This window comes from Lolium perenne, chromosome 6, assembly GCF_019359855.2.
Source record: "Lolium perenne isolate Kyuss_39 chromosome 6, Kyuss_2.0, whole genome shotgun sequence".
NCBI classification, from domain to species: Eukaryota; Viridiplantae; Streptophyta; class Magnoliopsida; order Poales; family Poaceae; genus Lolium; species Lolium perenne.
This window is the reverse complement of record NC_067249.2, coordinates 226,201,175-226,214,381: the sequence shown is the minus strand read 5'-3', so window position 1 is coordinate 226,214,381 and position 13,207 is coordinate 226,201,175.

Sequence of the window (13,207 nt, the reverse complement as noted above, 5' to 3'; positions counted from 1 at the left end):
GATGACGAGACTGCCTCGGCCAGCCCAGGAAGCGATGACCAACCCAAACATGAAGTTGTTTCTCCAGCCCGTGTAGAAAAAATCAGAAGCGGAGAGACACGGAGAGAATGAGGAGACTCAACGCACCAACATGCGGGATCGATGTGAGCAGAAAATTGGTGATGACGTGGCATCACGAGAGAGCAGCAAAATCATATAGTGGGGGGTTCCTATTAAGGAATAGAAGATTATAGATATGGTATATTTTTTTAATACACAAAACATGCCTTGATTTTTGACTGTTTATTGTCGGTTTTTTATAATGCTTGCCAAAAGTTTACAACAACAACAACAACCAAGCCTTTCAGTCCCAAACAAGTTGGGGTAGGCTATAGTTGAAGCCCATAAGATCTCGAAGCCAAAAGTTTAGAAACACCAAATTCGTTTGCTTACAATCATCATACAGTAATGTTCATCTACTCTCCAGTTCCCCTAACCCAACAAAAAATGATGTTAATTACGATTTTTAGATTAAAAGAGCACCATTAGGCGCTGTTAATTACGATTTTGAGATTAAAATGTCATTTGCAATTGCTAATTACAATTTTGAGGCAAATGATTAGTTTAACCTTGATCTGTTCTGCTCTCCATTTTTCCAACCCGAAAAAATGTAACCATTCCATTCCTCTGAAATGGAACCATTCCGTTCCATTCCACGCTGTTTCAGAACCGAACACACCCTTGCATTGTTGTGAACTGTTGTCCATACACAGCCATACCCTTCCACTTACATCCAGCACTATATGCATCAGTCTGTCTCAGAGTCATTCAATATCACTGCTGAGATCTGTTCCCATTCTTATGCAGGCTGAAACTGCTGCGCCTTTACTCAAGTGGATGCAAAATGAGGCTGATGAGGCTGCTGTGAGGACGATGGTGCCGGCACCATCATCCGAAAACCTCTACAAGCACGAGGCCATGGGCCAGCTGGGTGGTGACCTTTTAATGAATCTGGTATATTTTCTTAATCCACATACATGATTTTATTATTATCTGTTTAATTACTGTTGGCTTTGCCTAATGCTTACCAAAAGTTCAGAAACACTGCGTTTGCTTACAATCATCATAACTAATTTTTCACTTTTCAGTCTGTCTCATCCAGTATATAAACTGTTGAGTTCCGTTGGCTTCTTTTGTAATCATTTGCATTGTTGTCAACTGTTGTCTATGCACAACCCTATTCTTCCACTTACATCCCGCACTATTTGCATCAGTCCATCTCATAGATTTATTAAATATCAATGAAGAGTTCTGTTGCTATTCATATGCAGGATGAAGCTTCTGTGCCTCTACTCAAATGGATAAAAAATGATCCTGATGAGGCTGCTGTGAAGACGATGGTGCCGCCACCATCTTCTGAAAACCTCCTCAAGCACAAGGCCACGGGCCAGCTGGGTGGTATCCTTTTTAAGCAGGTATATTTTCTTAATCCTCATACATGATTTGATTTGTCTGTTTATTTCCGGCTTTGTCTAATTATGCTTACCAATAGTTCAGAAACACACACAACCCTATTCTTCCACTTACATCCAGCACTATATGCATCAGTGTCTCATAGATTCATTTTGTATATCAATGCTGATGTCTGTTGCTCTTCAATTTTCATATGCAGACTGAAACTGCTAAGCCTTCATTGATCAAAAGGATTGCAACTGCTGCTGATGAGGCATCTGCAGAGGCTGCCACCAAATTACTGTCAGCCCCACCTTCTGGATGCTTATATAAGCTCAAGTCCAAGGACCAGCCGGGACGTAACCATCCAAGGGTTCGGGTATATTTTCTTAAGCCACATATACATGCCATGATTTATGTCTGATATTATCACCGGCTCTGTCTAATGCTTCTTGGAATTCGGAAACGCCAAATTAGCATGCTTATATTCATCATACACTAAATTTTGACTGTTTAGTTTGTAACATAGTGTTATGCACTCGCTTGTCAACATTTGCATTGCTCTGAACTATGCACTTTACACAACCTAATTCTTCCACTTACATTCAGCGCTACGCACCAGTAGTACCTCCCATGTTTCCTTCACCATCCCGATGCCAAGCTTGCGGGAATATTTCGGGCCCATGTACATACCCCGCATATAACACCTCCTATGGCTCTATCTACCTTTCTAATAACTCCTTCACAGAGTTAAATGTATGTATTCTCAGTGGTTTAGCATGAATTGGTATATAGTAAAGTCTTGTTTTTAGTCTTCCTGCTTCTTACATTAGTATCAATTTTCACCTGCAGACTGTACCTTGTGAACTTCATCCAATGATTAACCAGATGTGTCCGCATGAAGGGTCTTTCACTATGCATGGCAATGGCAAATTGATGAACACCTACACGGTCTATGAGGTGTATGTCTACAAGACGCAGGCCATCACATATTTGTATGGACATGATTGGAGAAAGTTTGCTTTTGACTACGGTCTGAAGAAGGGCGACGAGCTGAGGATCAGAAACTCAAACGGGCAGATATACGTAATCGCTTACGAGTTGGAGACACTTCCAAATATATAATATGTAACTTTTTTGTACTCATATCCTTTGATTACTGCATTCTGAGCAGTTGTTCTAAACCATTCCCTCTGTTCTAGCTTGCTGGGTTTAACATGATCAAAGCTGCAGATCCCCTGATGGAACAGGAGCGGATGTCACAAAGGGCACCCACACCAGCACCGGCACCGGCTTCCCACTCTCTGCATCGGCACCGGTTCTGTACCAGCACCGTTTATTGCATCTACCCAGCAGGCCCCTACATCAGCATTGGTTCTGTAGAGGCCCCATATACTACACCTGCCCAGGCGGCTCTGCATCAAGACCTTTGGTTTCTCTAGCTGCACCGTTTACTGCACCTGCCCAACATTCTCCTGCATCAGCACCGGTTCCTCTAGAGGCACCGTTTATTGCACCTGCCCAACAGTCTCCTGCATCAGCACCAGCTCGTGTACCAGCCCAGGCTCCTGCACCTGCCCCAGCCAGATCACCGAGGTCTCATCTCATTGCTGTGGCCACCCGTGTGGTGACCAGGACAGCATAACTGCTCTTATCTTGATGTCTTCTCTGCTCAAAGTCTCACATGGTTCAGTCTTCAGTGCATTGGTGCCATTGACTAATTTTTGTTGGTATCTCTTGCTTTGAATCAGAAATTGCCTAAAAGTATCGCCAAGGATCTCAATGCTGGCCGAAGGGGCAAGATTTCCCTCGTCATGGAGAGTGAAGGTCTCACCGTGGAGGGACGGTACTCCGTCAGTCCCACAGATGGCCGCTTGGCTGTTACTTCCAGGTGGAAAAAGTTCATTGACGGTGCCAAACTTCGCATTGGATCAAAGTTGAAGGTCAAGATCTTTCGATGCCGCTGTGACATGCTGGTCATCAAGTTTGCGGTTGTCTAGTTCTATTGTCCCATGAGCCCTTAGCAAATGCATTTGTAGTTATACTTATATAAGGTTATCTTATCTGAACTGCTAATTAATTGTATGGGTGGTAAAACTCTGGCAAGCTTTTGCTCTTAGCAAGTATGTATGTATGATCAGCTATTATGATAACTAATGTTTGTGTTCATCTTAATTTGCATTTCCGTTTTAGAAAAAAACTTAATTTCTATTTTGGCTGACCTGTTAGAGAACTATCAGATTGAATCCACAACATGATTCAAATAGATTCATTACACCAAGCCACATGTCTTGACCTTGCTATACACTAGTTCCATTAATCAGTGCAAGAAGGCTTACCTGAGCTGCCTGAACCACGGCAGATTCGAATCCACCTTAGCTATCTAGCTAGAAATACAACCTTTGCAGAAAGAGGATTTGCAGTACGGGGAGGCTGACATTGGGGACCCATGAGCCAGCAGCGTCGTCAACGTTTTAAAGGCGGCAGGAGATCGAAACAAAAAAAATAAGCCAAAAATCAGTTGGTAAACAAAATCCAAGAAATGAAACTTTTACCTTTCTGAGAGGATGACATGCGGGACCCATGAGGCAGCAGCATCCTCAACTATTCCAAGGCGGCAGGGGATCAAAATAAAAATAGGAAATAGCTAGAAATTAATTAGGGTCAAAAATAAATCTATCAAAGGAAACCTTTATTGTTCATAGAGGATGACATGTGGGACCGACCTGCCAGCTGCGTCGTCATGGTTTCAAAGGGGGCAGGGGATCAAAAGAAAAAGGCAAATAGCCAGAAATTAGGGGTGAAAAATAAAGCCAACAAAGGAAACTTTTATTGTTCATAGAGGATGACATGCGAGACCCATGAGCCAGCAGCTTCCTCAACGATTCAAAGTCGGCATGAGATTGAAAGAAAAAGGCAAGTGACCAAATATCAGGAGCCAAAAATAATCCAAGAAAAGAAATTTTATTGTACTTAGAGGATGACATGCTGGTCCCATTTTGCAGCAGCGGTCTCAACATTTCCAAGGCGGCACAGGACCAAAAGAAAAATGAAGTAGCCAGAAATCAGGGGGTGAAAAAAATCTAAGAAAAGAAAGATTTCAATTGGGCTGCATCTGGACATCTGGGCCTTCGAACTATCCTGCTGGGCCTTTTGACTCGTACAATTTCAGCCCACTCCAAAACAGGAAAGTTCGGATTTTTCTAAAAAAAACAGGAAAGTCCTATGCTTCGCCACAAAACAAGGAGATTCAACATATAAGTTTGTTTATGTAAAAATAAAGATTTAATTTATCCGTTTGCAATAGCTCAGAGCGAAATACAATGTTTATTGTCTGCAAAATAATCAAGATATCACATGTTTCTTGTACGGGGAGGCTGACATCGGGGACCCATGAGCCAGCAGTGTCGTCAACGTTTTAAAGGCGGCAGGGGATGGAAAGAAAAAATAAACCAAAAATCTGTTGGTAAAAAATCCAAGAAAAGAAACATTTTCGTTCTGAGAGGATGACATGCGGGACCCATGAGGCAGCAGCATCCTTAGCGTTTATTGTTCATAGAGGTTGACATGTGGGATCCGTGAGCCAGCAGCGTCCTGAATGTTTTAAAGGCTGCAGGAGATCGAAAGAAAAAATAAGCCAAAAATTGTTTGGTCAACAAAATCCAAGAAAAGAAACATTTACCGTTCTGAGAGGATGACATGCGGGACCCATGAGGCAGCATCATCCTCAACGATTCCAAGGCGGCAGGGGATCAAAGGAAAAAAGGAAATATCCCGAAATTAATTAGGGGTTCAAAATAAATCCATCAAAGGAAACTTTTATTGTTCACAGAGGATGACATGTGGGACCGACCTGCCAACAGCGTCCTCATCGTTTCAAAGGGGGCAGGAGATCAAAATAAAAAGGCAAATAGCCAGAAATTAGGGGTCAAAAATAACTCCAAGAAAGGAAACTTTTATTGTTCGTAGAGGATGACATGCGGGACCCATGAGCCAGCAGCTTACTCAACATTTCAAAGGCGGCATGAGATTGAAAGAAAAAGGCAAGTGACAAAATATCAGGAGCCAAAGATAATCCAAGAAAAAAACTTTATTGTACATAGAGGATGACATGCGGGTCCCAATTAGCAGCAGCGGTCTCAACGTTTCAAATGTGGCTTGAGATCAAAAGAAAAAGAAAGTTGATTGTACATAGAGGATGACATGCGGGTCCCATGAGTCAGCAGCTTACTCAACGTTTCCAAGGCGGTAGGGGATCAAAAGAAAAAGGAAATAGCCAAAAATCAGAGGGTGAAAAAAAACCCAATAAAATAAACTTTTATAGCACATAGAGGATGACATGCGGGTCCCATGAGCCAGCAGGGTCCTCAACGTTTCAAACGTGGCATGAGATCGAAAGAAAAAGGCAAGTGACCAAATATCAGGAGCCAAAAAAAATTCAAGAAAAGAAACTTGATTGTAGATAGAGGATGACATGCGGGTCCCAATTAGCAGCAGCGGTATCACCGTTTGAGAAGCGGCAGGGGATCGAAAGAAAAAGACAAGTGACCAAATATGAGGTGCCAAAAAAATCCAAGAAAAGAAAGTTTTATAGTACATAGAGTATGACATGCGGGTCTCATGAGCCTGCAGGGTCCTCAACGTGGCATGAGATCAAAATAAAAAGGCAAGTGACCAAATATCAGGAGCCAAAAATAATTCAAGAAAAGAAACTTGATTGTGCATAGAGGATGACATGCGGGTCCCATTTAGCAGCAACGGTATCACCGTTTGAGAGGCTGCACGGGATCGAAAGAAAAAGGCAAGTGACCAAATATGAGGTTCCAAAAAAATCCTAGAAAAGAAAGTTTTATAGTACATAGATGATGACATGCGGGTCCCATTTAGCAGCAGCGGTCTCACCGTTTGAGAGGCGGCAGGGGATCGAAAGAAAAAGGTAAGTGACCAAATATGAGGTGCCAAAAAAATCCAAGAAAAGAAAGTTTTATTGTACATAGAGGATGACATGCGGGTCCCATTTAGCAGCAGCGGTATCACCGTTTGAGAGGCGGCAGGGGATCGAAAGAAAAAGGCAAGTGACCAAATTTGAGGTGCCAAAAAAAACTCCAAGAAAAGAAAGTTGATTGCTCATAGAGGATGACATGCGGGTCCCAATTAGCAGCAGCGGTCTCAACGTTTCCAAGGCGACAAGGGATCAAAAGAAAAAGGAAGTAGCCAGAAATCAGCGGGTCAAAAAAATCCAAGAATAGAAAGAATTTTGGTTCATAGAGGATGACATGCGGGACCCATGATCCTGCATCGTAAACGGCTCGATCGGAGAGCGTTGAACGAGATGGCGCGATCGAGAAAAAAAACAATGCCGGAGAGGCTGCCATCTGGGCCCTACATCCCTCGGCGGTGCGGATTTGCGTTGACTCGGCCGGCGAACCCGAGAATTCGAGATGCACCACGTCCCTGGCCACCATACGCAACGTTTTAGCCGTTTTCGTCGGGCTAGGTGGCCTCAAAAACGAGAAAAAAAACATTTTGACATGCACAATGGACGTACCCAAAATCGTCGTCCATGGTACACCAGCAACCACGGCGCGACTTCAACTTCGTCGGCCATGGCAACTTTTCTTGTAGTGTGGGAAAATAGCCTTAAAAACTATTGTGGTGAAGAATATGTACTTATGTGTCTTATTTCTTAATAAGTTGCTTGTTGAGCGGTAACCATGTTTCTGGGGACGCCATCAACTTTTACACCTTTGTTGAATATCATGTGAGTTGCTATGCATGTTCGTCTTGTCTGAAGTAAGGGAGATTTTCATGATCAAATGGTTTGACTATGCATACTGTTAGAGAAGAACATTGGGCCGCTAACTAAAGCCATGAATCATGGTGGAAGTTTCAGTTTGGACAACTAATCCTCAATCTCTTATGAGAATATTATCTGTTGTTGAATGCTTATGCATTAAAGAGGAGTCCATTATCTGTTGTCTATGTTGTCCCGGTATGGATGTCTAAGTTGAGAATAATCAAAAAGCGAGAAATTCAATGCGAACTTTCTCCTTAGACCTTTGTACAGGCGGCATAGATGTACCCCTTTGTGACACTTGGTTGAAACATATGTTATGCAATGATAATCCATGTTAATCCAAGATAATTAGGACAAGGTGCGAGCACTATTGGTAATCTATGCATGAGGCTTGCAACTTATAGGATGTCTTATACATAACACATATGCTTTATTACTACCGTTGACAAAATTGTTTCTATGTTTTCAAAATGAAAAGCTCTAGCACAAAATAGTAATCCATGCTTCCCTCTGCGAAGGGCCAATCTTTTACTTTATTGTTGAGTCAGTCTACCTACTTCTTCTATCTTAGAAGCAAACACTTGTATCAACTGTGTGCATTGATTCTTACATGTTTACTTATTGCACTTGTTATATTGCTTTATGTTGACAACTATCCATGAGATATACATGTTACAAGTTGAAAGCAACTGCTGAAACTTATATCTTTCTTTGTGTTGCTTCAATGCCTTCTACTAAGAATTTATTGCTTTATGAGTAACTCTTATGCAAGTCTTATTGATGCTTGTCTTGAAATTATTATTCATGAAAAGTCTTTGCTATATGATTCATTTGTTTACTCGTTATCTTCACCATTGCTTCGAATCGCTGCATTCATCTCATATGCTTTACAATAGTATGATCAAGATTATGATATCATGTCACTTCAGAAATTATCCTTGTTATCGTTTACCTACTCGAGGGCGAGTAGGAACTAAGCTTGGGGATCCTTGATACGTCTCAAACGTATGTTCCATGCTACTTTTATGATGATACTTACATGTTTTATACACATTATGTGTCATTATTATGCGTTTTCCGGAACTAACCTATTGACGAGATGCCGAAGTGCCAGTTCCTGTTTTCTGCTGTTTTTGGTTTCAGAAATCCTAGTAAGGAAATATTCTCGGAATTGGACGAAATCAACGCCCATCATCTTACAATTCCACGAAGCTTCCAGAACACCGGAGAGGCACCAGAGGGGAGCCCTGGGGGGGCCACACATGTGGCCGGCGCGGCCCAGGGGGGCGCGCCCCCCTGTTGTGTGGAGCCTCCGTAGCCCCTCCGACTCCGCCTCTTCACCTATAAGAAGCCCCCTGACCTAAATCTTCGATACGGAAAAGCCACGGTACGAGAAACCTTCCAGAGCCGCCGCCATCGCGAAGCCAAGATCTGGGGGACAGGAGTCTCTGTTCCGGCACGCCGCCGGGACGGGGAAGTGCCCCCGGAAGGCATCTCCATCGACACCACCGCCATATCCATCACCGCTGCTGTCTCCCATGAGGAGGGAGTAGTTCTCCCTCGAGGCTAAGGGCTGCACCGGTAGCTATGTGGTTAATCTCTCCTATGTACTTCAATACAATGATCTCATGAGCTGCCTTACATGATTGAGATTCATATGAGCTTTGTATCACTATTCATCTATGAGCTACTCTAGTGATGTTATTAAAGTACTCTATTCCTCCTCCATGATGTAATGTTGACAGTGTGTGCATCATGTAGTACTTGGCGTAGTTTATGATTGTGATCTCTTGTAGATTATGAAGTTAACTATTACTATGATAGTATTGATGTGATCTATTCCTCCTTTCATAGTCTGTCGGTGACGGTGTGCATGCTATGTTAGTACTTGGTATAATTGCGTTGGTCTATCATGCACTCTAAGGTTATTTAAATATGAACATCGAATGTTGTGGAGCTTGTTAACTCCGGTATTGAGGTGCTCTTGTAGCCCTACACAATTAATGGTGTTCATCATCCAACAAGAGAGTGTAGAGTGGTTTTATTATGTGACCAATGTTGAGAGTGTCCACTAGTGAAAGTATGATCCCTAGGTCTTGCTTCCGAATAGAAAAGGCACTCACACTCCTCCCACGCCAGCAAGCTATTTTCCGGCACCGTTTATTTACTGTTCTGCTACATGTTCGTTTACTGCATCTTTACTTCTTGCAATATTACCACCATCTATACCACCTGTGTTTTACTATCTCTTCGCCGAACTAGTGCACCTATACATCTGACAAGTGTATTGGGTGTGTTGGGGACACAAGAGACTTCTTGTATCGTAATTGCAGGGTTGCTTGAGAGGGATATCTTTGTCCTCTACCTCCCTGAGTTCGATAAACCTTGGGTGATTCACTTAAGGGAAACTTGCTGCTGTTCTACAAACCTCTGCTCTTGGAGGCCCAACACTGTCTACAGGAATAGAAGCGTGCGTAGACATCAGTGTCCACCACTCCAAGGATGGCAAGTGCACATCGCGCATACCTTCCTCATATGGCGACTGCCGCCTCTTGTGCCACCACCACAATGGCCCCTAGCTCGTCACATGCCTATGGACTCCGATGCTACAAGTGCAAGAAACAAGGCCACCGCCCACGGGAATGTCCCAATCTCCTATGTGAGGTATGCAAGGCCAAGGGTCACGAGGCATGGCAATGCACAAAGCCAAGCGCCAAGACACTCTACTTCGACGAGCTACAAGCCCAAGCCACCAAGAAGCCTTTGACGCCAACACTTCAAGATGAAGATCGCCAAGGTGAACTCAAGGGTGAAGTTGAGCCGAGCCTAGCTCTCAACAACACCATGGCGCCACCGATAGAGGACGACTTGGGAGGCAATGGAGTTGAGATGGTTGAGCATGTGAATTTCCCTTCAACCAAGGAGGCGCATGGAGATGAGAAAGTCGAGCCTACTCCTATATGCTTGATCGATGATTTGGTACCAATCCCACGTGAGCATGAGAGCCACTTAGCCCACTTGAGTGAGAGTGATAGTGAGTTGAGTGACTTCCACCCCATATGTGAATTTGAGTGCTTCCATTTGGAGGACATGAGTGATACACAAAGTGAGTTGAGAGAGGTAGATGATAGGTCCATGGAGGACATCGCTTTGGCTAACACCTTAACCTCTCCCTCTTTGGTGTCTTATTATGTTCCACTAGGTTCCAAGGAGGACGAGTTCCCGATCATGGAGACGATGTACATGGTGCATGAAGATGATGATATATCACCATGCTTGCTCCAAGATGGACATGTCGACCACATGGATCCTACTACTTCCACAACACCTACTTCAAATGAGTCGGCCGACAAAGGTAACAACATAGGTGTTGGTGATGCCATGATCCCACTAGTGGACATGATGACTTATGAGTGCATGCATGATCTTGATGATACAATTGCTACATCACATGCTACTTTCATTTTCCCATGCGATACTTTGCTTGATAACAGCTGATCATGTGGAAGTGAGTGCTTGTGATACCATGACCATGCCATGCTATGAGAGCTTCAATTTTTCTACCATTGCTTGCAATATGTCGACCACTTGCTCTTTCCCATGTATTGCTTGCAATGATAATGACAAGGATGACATTAGCTTCCGCATGCTTTTCCCAAAATGTTTACACCATTCCATGATCCTTGCATCCAAGATTGTGAATAATTGCTCTTTCCTATGCTTGGTATGCAAGAATGCCTATTTCATTGTCCACGAGATGGCCCCCATAGCCTTCTCCATTTTTGATGATCATGAGTTGCCACATGCCATGAATGCACCTTCTTTCCATTTGCACTATCACCATGCATTTCATACTATCTTGCTTGACACTCATGGTGATGTGCACGAGACATGGAACATCATGATGGATGATGTATTCCTTTACCATGCACACACGCTTTTTGTTTTCTCTTTCGTGTGTATAGGTACCCAAATAACAACTTCCACCGCCACGGAGCATGAGCTCACGAAACGCGCAATTGAGAGCTACCCCAACAAGGACCTAACCCGCGGGAATCACACCAAAGGGTATGTTCCCACAAACCTTCGCCCTCGTGTGTTTCCGACTTGCCTTGTCGAGTTTCCGGTTTGGTCCAATTCCTCGTCACCTCTTTTGCCTCTTATGCAACATATCTTGACACATCTTGTTGGCACAATGGTTGTTGTAGGTCTTGATGATATCATCATACACTCCGAGATTCTCAAGGACCATGTCATACATGTGAGAGACACCTTATGCATCTTGTGCCACATGTCACACAAAAAGTTGCTCTTCTTTGTATTTCTCATTTCATCTTTGGCAATTGCAATGGATTCTTTCACACTTGAGGACACTCATACTCGGCTCAAGCCAACCATACTCTCCCAAGTTCGAAGTCTCCATCGCTTTGCCATTGCACATAACAATTTTGCCCCAAATTTTGCCGCCGACACTTGCCTTTTGTTTGTTCCACTTGTTTGGGACAATGCTACACCACACATTTTTGACACCTTACAACTCTTACATGCACAAATTTTTTCCCTACCACATTTTGGATACATCGACACTCTTTTGGTTCCCATTTTTGCCAAATGCCTCTTGCAGAAACGACTTGATGCTTCGTGTTTTATTGAGAGCCTTTTGTTCGCCGATCACAAATTTGGCATGCACAAGTTTTCCATTCGCAAGTTGTTTTTCCCCAAGTTCTTCTTCGACCGCGACTTTATCCCTCCACCATCACATGGGAGAACCGTCAAGGACTACAACAAGGACGCCCATACCACGACGAGCATCCATAAGGATACAAGGGCAACTATACAAGTCCTTCAACAAGCTACAAGGCTCAACATCTACATCATCGTTGAGGAGGAACAAGAGTCGAGGACGAATCTTCCCCAAGGGGGGGGGGGGGGAGATGATGCGGGGTGGCTTTCGGACACCTCCACCTCAAGACCATCAAGTGCAGCCCCGCCTATCGTCGACGCTACACCATGGTCAAGGAGTCCCCCAAGTGGACCAACAACACAAACCCCCGCCATATATGTCAAGGTGAACTCTTTCCTCTCTATGGTCGACCTCAACACCAACTTGAATGGTATGCTATCTCATGCCTATCATCATGGTGTCTATAGGTGCCGACATCGACAAGGACCAAGAGAGAAGGAACTCCCATGGTGCAAGGAAGAGAAGAAGGAAAGAAGAGAAGAAGGAAGAGGAAGAAGAGGCGGGAGGAAGAGGCCCAGCCGGCCCAGAGGCCGGCCAACCGGGCCCCAGGCCGGCCAGGCCGGTCCCAGGCCCGGTCAACCGGTCGCCAAACCGGATTTCCTCGGTCCTGACCGGCGTCGTACCATCTGCGACATTTCCGGTTGGCGACCGGTCGACCGTCCCCACGACCGGACCGCCCGGTCACAGACCCGGTCTGACCGCCCCAGGACCGGATCCGACGGGAATGCCCCACCAAACTGCCTAAGTTATCCACTTATGTACCTTTTCGCCTTGATGGCCCTGTAGGCCTATATAAGCAACTTGGACCCCTCCTTTACCCCTTAGACAAGATTTAGGCTTAGACATGAATTTGCGCTTTGTCTCCCTAGGGTTTCATCCCCTTTGTATCAAGGCTACCCTTGTTGGATGATTGGATTTGGTGTGTGAGATTCTAGTGCTACCCACTCTCTCTCCCACTTCTAGATTCATCTCCCTCACCAATCTCTCCGCTCGGAATTCTACCGCGCGTCTCTTCCGGGTTGATTCTATTGGCGTGGTCCATCGAGCCACGGGGGTAAGTATCGATTGTATCGGGTTGGTGTGCGTGCGTGAGTTCCTCGTGTTCTTCGTGTTCGTCGTGTTCTTCGTGCTCTCCCTCTCCTTCCTCTTTGGATTTCGGGTCAATCGCGAGATCGGGCCACACACGGGGTCTTAGACCACATCAATGACAGAATCTCTTGGAAGGGTGTTGCATC